This window comes from Aricia agestis, chromosome Z (assembly GCF_905147365.1).
Source record: "Aricia agestis chromosome Z, ilAriAges1.1, whole genome shotgun sequence".
Lineage (NCBI taxonomy): Eukaryota > Metazoa > Arthropoda > Insecta > Lepidoptera > Lycaenidae > Aricia > Aricia agestis.
This window is the reverse complement of record NC_056428.1, coordinates 20,858,619-20,866,651: the sequence shown is the minus strand read 5'-3', so window position 1 is coordinate 20,866,651 and position 8,033 is coordinate 20,858,619.

The window sequence follows — 8,033 nt, the reverse complement described above, 5'->3', positions numbered from 1 at the left end:
GCTCCCGTCCTCTGCGTAATATTGTCTATTTAAAATGTAACCATATAAGTCATATAACCATTAAAGAACTACAGATAGTCTCAGATAGACAAAGCGAAAGCATTTAAGGGTTTCTTGCAGTTACATAGTATTATAAGATACGAAATTAAAAATATATTATATATATGTCGTTATTACTCAACTGATGTTTACATACAGACCCTGAAGTCTGAACTTATGCTTGATCTAAATATTTTTGGTCAGCAGAAGCACAGAATAGGTAATCGGAAGTTCTTTTTTCACCTAGTAGTACCTACCTACTTAAGCAAAGAACCTGCTAGTTTTAAAGTTCAAAACATCTAACGTAGAACTGAAAATAAACAGCACATTTTTACAGAATGCTTACTTCATACAAACCAATACAAGGCAAGGTCAAAGTTACGTGGCATCTACAGTTGGTTCATGTAGGTTCACCTATGTACGTAACTTAATATTGTACTAGATCAGTGTTTCCCAACCTTTTCCAGCCACGAGCCCCTCGAAAATGAAGCATAGTTTTCATGGATCCAGTAATAAAATAATTATTTTTTAACAAAAACTTGAACCCGAATTCCAAGGTAAAAACAATAATATTCCTAATAAAAAGATCTCAAAAGTTTGAAATAATTCATCTAGTCTTCATTAGTGCCTTTTTCAAATTGCTTATAGATCCCATCATCAGATCATCACCTTCGTAATAATTGTACCAAATTCGGATTATACCCTATGGCCTATACAACAACAAAATAATTTTCGCAATCGGTCCACAAACAGCGGAATAATGACCAACGATATATTATGTCGACTGTCTCGATGTAAAAAACTTAAGTATGAAAAACACTAATAATATTAATAATAGAGTCATCCCATGCGAAAAAAAAAGAAAAGGGTCGAGACGACGACGAGATGTCAGGGAAAAACTTTGCGAATTATGTAGAATTAAGTATATAACATCTTTTGACAAAAATATTATTTGAAATCCGACGCCAAACGATATTATAAAAGAAAATATATGAAATTGAAAAGAAAATAAACAGAGCACGGGCCATCTAGGCCTGTGGAGATAGGAAAAAAAGAAAAAAAAAAGGGTAGAGCCGATGATGATCATCAATCTAATATACCATTAGCATATTATAATATGCCTTTAATTCTTAAAACAACGTCGAAACCGCCAAACATGACGTACTTATCTATAAGGAGGCCGGAGATCTGTTCACCACCTTCGAACCATGGTACATACATCTTGGTGCAAAAACTGACTTTTGGTAAGATTAAAAATCTTAAAGATTTACTTGGAATACTTCATTATTTATCCAAAATCACTATAAGAAACATAACTCGAAATCACAATATCATCCAGATTTAAATGGGTTTTTGGTATAAATTGCGAGGAATTCCCTCGATTACTTATGGATCCCATCAAGTCACCTTTTGATGAACATGGAACCAAATTCGGATTAAACCGCACAATCTTCGACAAAATCTTGAAAATCGGTCCACAAACGGCGAAGTGATCGTTGAACATAAAAAAAAAAATATATGAGCAGACGAACATAATATAACCTCCTCCTTTTTGGAAGTCGGCTAAACAATCGGATTCGTCGTGTACTAGATGATGATCATCATCATCTAGTACACGACGTTGCACCGATTAGTTTATAGAGCGGGAACTGCGGGGCTAAAATGGTCGCTTTGAAGAATCATGATATGAATCATAATATGATTCATTTTTCTAAAATCGCAAAATGCAACTCTGCTTGCAATTCATTTCTGTATTTTTGTACTGATTTGACATTTGTCAGTTTGACAGTTTTGACAATTCATTTGCTGAATTGATTGAGAGGAATTGCTAAATGTGACCATTTTAGCCCCGCTGTACATTTTGCCGCAACAAAAACTATCCTGCGTTCTTTTGTTGGTCATAACTCATAATATAGTACCTCCTTATCCATACAAATTGGTTCAGCGGTACAAGCTTGAAGAGGTAACAGACAGATAGAAATGTATTCACAACCATCCACACTATGTAAATGCGAAAGTGTGTCTGTCCGTCTGTTACCTCTTCAAGCCCAAGCCTCTGAACCGATTTTTCTGAAAATCGGCATGGAGATACTTTGAGTCCCGGTAAGAGACGTACAGACGTACATAAGTACTTTTTATCCCGGAAATATTATACGGTTCTCGCGAGAATTTGGCGCAACGGATTTGCGGGCGCGTTCATAATAAATTAACGGTCTTACCACAAAAGATCTAAACATCTATGAACAGTAAGTATTGTTTTTAGACCATTATGTACTGATTTTTTTTCTAATCAATTACTGTTCAACATGTGTTTAAATCTTTTGTAGTAAAACCCCTTGTATTAAATAATTTGTTTCATTTGTTGCATATTATTAATTAATACTTATTGTATAACTATCACACCAATGCAATAATTTATGACATCCGTTGTGTGCACACGCCCTTAGCACACACGTACACTCCGCCTACGTTTAAAAAGTAAACTTGTTTAATTTCAATGATATTCTACTCGTATGTTACTAAGTATTTTAGAAACTCATTGTTTAATTTACTCACAATAGAAAGGTATAATATTTCTGACTGCAGTAGAATATTTTTGAAAGTAATAACCAGCGTTGCCAGATTTTTTTTGTGCCAAGTCGGGACTTTGGAACTTTTTGAGTGAAAAAACGGGATTCTTCAGTCAAAAGCGGGACAAAGTAAAAAAAAGGTATAAAATCGAAAGTTTTTTGATTTTTTCGGGACAATCACTGACCTCCATCATTATACAATTTTTTTTTTAATTATAAAATTGGGGCCGTCTATGGACTGTTCGCCCATATCCTTTTTTTGTTATTTTATTATTTAGATTTTTCGTACCAAGGATAATTGAAATAATATTATTTTTAATTAATTGTAGTCCATCACGCCATGGACTATTTTTTATTATTTTTTTACATATTATACTTAATAGATTAGATTATAATATAAGTGTACATAACATAATAAATAAAATATAAATATATATTTATTGTTTTATAAATTAGATAATAATGATATTAATGTTTTGAACGGTGTGGGTCCAGTGTGGCGGCCAGTAGATCCGACATTTTCCGATTTCCTTAGATTTTATGCTGCTCCACCCTTTGCCTTTAGATGTTGTGACATTGGCTTGGTGGAGAGGGGTCACTCAAGCTGGGTGGAGTTTCTAGGGTGTTAAAGAGATATCGTTCTGTGTCGAATCTACCATTATACATCATTATACAATGTATAATGGATGTCAGTGGAGACAATAGATAGCAAAAGTAGCCGAAGAAAATCCACCCCTCTACCTCCCACACTCTTATCTTCATTACGCTCCTTCCTTTCTCAGCACGTTGCACGTACGTTCGGAGTTCGGACTTTCCCCGAAAAGCGGGACTGAGCCTGTCCCGCGCGGGACATTTAATTTTGATGAAAAAATCGGGACGTCTCGCCAAAATCGGGACTTCTGGCAACGCTGGTAATAACGTTAACACTTAACAGGCTGAAAAGGTACCTAGTTATAGTTTGGAAAAATCTACTTCTTTCGGATATTTTAGGCACTGCCTACTGCCTAGTAAGACTTTGGGCAGAAAAAACATATTTGTAAAATATGTTTTTTCTAAGTATATGCCACTTAAATAATAATTATACTCTATAAAATATAATAATACTTGAAGTTAAAACCGTTTTTAACTGGGCATAATTTAGGCCAATGTTTTTCAAACTTTTATTACTATTCAAACTTCTATTTTATTTAATTATTACTCAAAAGTACCTTTTTGTGAACAAACGTTTCCCAATAAGTATCGTGGAGTGAAAGTGTGCTCCTTGGGTACCTCTGTCTCTCTTTGGGCACATCTGTCCCCCTCTGGTGCCACAACAAAGCGAGCTCTAAATCAACAGTCTCATTAATTGTGGCACTATATTGACACAAAAAATGTTTGTGTAACTCAGCCGCTTGTTTAGTTCATTGATATAGCTAATGCGGTAAAAATAGTAAAAGAGAGAAATAAAACCGCTGAATGAAGAAAGAATGTTGACTGTTGGGATAAAAATTATAATAATGTAGTGAGACGTACATAGAATTAATGGCATGATAGGTCTTATAGTTTCGTAGAAAAATGGCTGTGAAATTAATATAATTCTCCTTTTAGTAGGGGAGGTCGCGCTCATTTTAAAAAGTCATTTCATACCGAGTGAAAATCGTAACAATAATACTATTATATTAATACATAAGAGTTTTGATCGTCAGCTACTGCAGTATGGGTGGAATAAAAATTGAGAGTATCTCAAAGTTGTTGTTGGAAATCGTATTGAATTGACATTAAAAAGATCCCAATTCGCACCCAATAAAGGTCATATCTAGATTATACACGTTTAGGTTTGGTAGGTGCTATTTTAGTTTTAGTATATAACAGCAGATGGCGCTTTTAAAGTAAAATGTATATAATTCTTCTTCACAAATATTGACTATCGAATTAATTACTTAAAATTGCTATGTGAGACAATTTTATAGTTAATTCCAACGAAAATCGCTGTCAGCTGAATATTTGCAGGTGGAAATGTCGTCTACGCGACGGCCTAGGATACATTGAGCGCGAAGTAGGGCTATATTGGTTATAGCTTATATCGCTGGCTGACGGGCTTTCCACCCGCATATTAACGACTGACGGTGGTCTTTATTATTAAAAAGGTATCAACATTCACCTGTATAAATTTTGTACGGTATGAAATGACTTTATATTTTAAATTTTTTTAACATAGTTCAGTAACGCGACTGACGTTAAATCCCCCGTCTGCGATACGGCTGACGGTGCATTTTTGGTTAAGCATGACCTCAATAATCATCCATAAAAATTTCATTCGGTATAAAATCACTTTTCGCAATTTTTTTTTACAACTTTGAAATACTCTCAGTTAACATCCCACCACGGGTGCGGCGACTGACGCTGATTATATTGATTGATAAATATTAAGCTACCGCTGGACAAAAATTTAGTCGGTATGAAATGACTTAGCAAACGATAGCACTACCTCCCCTACTATTTTTACCATTTGGCTACGGAACCATAAAAATGCACCTTCTTTAAACTTACAATATTCGTAGAAATGAACATAGCATCAATATGCTGCGTGCACCACAAGTCACGATACGATTTTATAATCAGTGTGAAACACCTGCTAAGAATCTCCTTAAAAATAAGTTATGATCATCATCGTCAGCCTGCTAACTAAATAATAATTAATAACTAATAAAGATATGCTAACAAGTAACAACCATGCTAAGGATAGCATGGTTGTTAGCATAATACACGTCTTCTTATCCATACTTACTAATATTATAAATGCGAAAGTGTGTCTGTGAATTACCTTTTAAAATCCAAACCACTGAACTGATTTTGCTGAAATTTGGTATAGAGATACTATGAGTCCCGGGAAAGGACATAGGATACTTTTTGTCCCGAAAAAATGTACGGTTCCCATGCGATAAACGAGTTTTGGCACAACGGAGTTGTAATCGTCATCTAGTCATGTAATAAACTTAGAGGAATTAAATGATTTTTGGGGTTCCGTACCCAAAGGACAAAACCGGGACCCTATCTCAATAACAGCCATAGCTAGACATCTGAAATTTTCACAGATTATGTATTTCTGTTGCCGCTATAACAACAAATACTAAAAACAAAATAAAATTAATATTAAGAGGGGCTCCCAATTCCCATGCAACAAACGTTATTTTTTTGGCCTTTTTTGCTCGTAATCAATAATGGCAACAGCTAGGCACTTCAAAATTACATAGAGGCCTTAATTATATTATGTCTAATTTAGTAATTAATAATAATTTTTCAATAAAATAAATATTTAAGGGGGGCTCGCATATAAAAACACAATTTTTGGCCAATTTTTTGTCTATAACGGTACGGAACCCTTCCGTACCGTTATAGACAAAAAATTGTTAAAAATCGGCCAAATGCGAGTCCAACTCGAATTTGCCGATTTTTATCCTTTCTGTCCAAAAAACATATCCACAGCCGAACATATATTATTATAACATCCACCTTTTTGGAAGTCGGCTAAAAAAGGGACAATACAATATGACCGTTATGCCTTTTGCTGGAAGTTCACAACCTTAATCTCTTTGTTCACAAACTCAGATGACGTGGGCCAAAAAATGGATATGAGCCAAGCGAAACGCAAGGGCACTACCTACCTTTTCTCGAAGTGTTTCGTCGTTTTTTTGAACCCCCAGAGTTGGTTTCCGATGTACCAGATAGTTCATATTCTCAGGATATGATGTCAAATAGTCTCAATCTCTAATACTTTACATTTTATCTATACATCTTACATCTTATCTTACATCTTACATCTTACACATCTTACACATCTTACACATATAAATAAAATTGGAGTGTCTGTTTGTAATATTGAAAGAACCGTTTTTTACTAGGTGATGCGAATATTTAGTTTTGGATCTGAAGTTAGTTACGAAACAGCCGAGCCATACGATATATTTACTGGTATGTAGAATTTGTTTAATTTAGGGTCAGTAGAAGTTAGGCCGTGTAGATTCAGAAGCTTGGTTCTACATAAGATCTCGTATATTTTTATCATCTCATATCTCATATCTTTTTATCATACCAAATTTCAGCTTTCTAGCACTTCGGTAAGTAGCCAAACATTTTCATGATCATCAGTGTGTCAGTGGGTCAGTATGTCAGTGACGAAATCGGCGTATTTTAGATATCAATAAATTCTAAAGTATTAGAGCTATTCGATTGACTCTTTGTATGTTTAATAAGTCTATTATTGACATCATATCCTGAGAATAAATTAACTAGGTATCTGGCACATCGGAAACCAACTCTATGAGGGTTCAAAAAAACAACGAAACACTCCGAGAAAAAGTAGGTAGTGCTAAGCCCGTCTTGGCGGGGCACGACCGTGCCCCCAGGCTCCAGGTACACTTCACACCCAGGAGTTTAAATTTTTTTATCGGCGGGATTCACGGATGGCTTGAGCACTCTCAAGTCTCAACCACTGAGCAACAGAGATCGTCTCAACTCTCAACAGCTTATGACACTGTATGTCACGTCATCAGCTCAAATTAACTTTTATCGAATCCAGTTATTCGGTGTCATTGACAAACCAATAAACCAATTGACAATGAGTTTTGGGTGGGACGAAAACAACATTTTCTTCGTCTTCATACACATACCTACAAGTTACACACATTTTTTTACACAAGCAATAATTATTGTTGCACACAAAAGTAACGTCGGCCGCATAGATATTTTAATGACTATTTATGTCAAAATGTTCATTTCAAATTCAAATTCGAATATCTTTATTGCATATAGTTTTTATTATTCGTAGATTGCAGACTACAGTGTGGTCCATTTTTTTTATTATAAAATTGTGGCCGTCTATGGACTGTTCGTCCATATCCAGTGTGGTCCATTGGTTAGTAGTACATAAATGATTATTTTTTTAATTAGGGTTAGTTAAAAAGAACAAAACATTTAAACTTAAAGTAAATAATTAAAACTAAACTAAATCATGCACACCAATTAAAACTATGAGCGGATGTATCCTGGAGGTCTGCTCTCGGATTCGTTCATTATCCGCACATAATTCCTCAATATAGGTGCATGCGGATCATCTGCCACAATCTTCAGGATGCTGTTGTCACTTCCCCTTACGCGATTTATTAGAGATTCAGCTTTCTTGCGCATGAGTGCCCGGAAGCCATCCGTCCTTGCTTGTGCAAACATCTCGGACGCACTACAAAATCGGGGAAGTTTCAGCATCATCCTGAAGATATTGAATGTCCATTATCCATAACATACAAACCTGATAATACTGATGAAAGTAGCAGCGCTGAAAGGTTGTAGTGGTGGCAATGTGTGGTGACTGGTGGGCCAATTTTTCCTCAAAAATATAACTAATAAAAAAAATATAACTAATGATTTTACTTTTTACAATTCTTTACA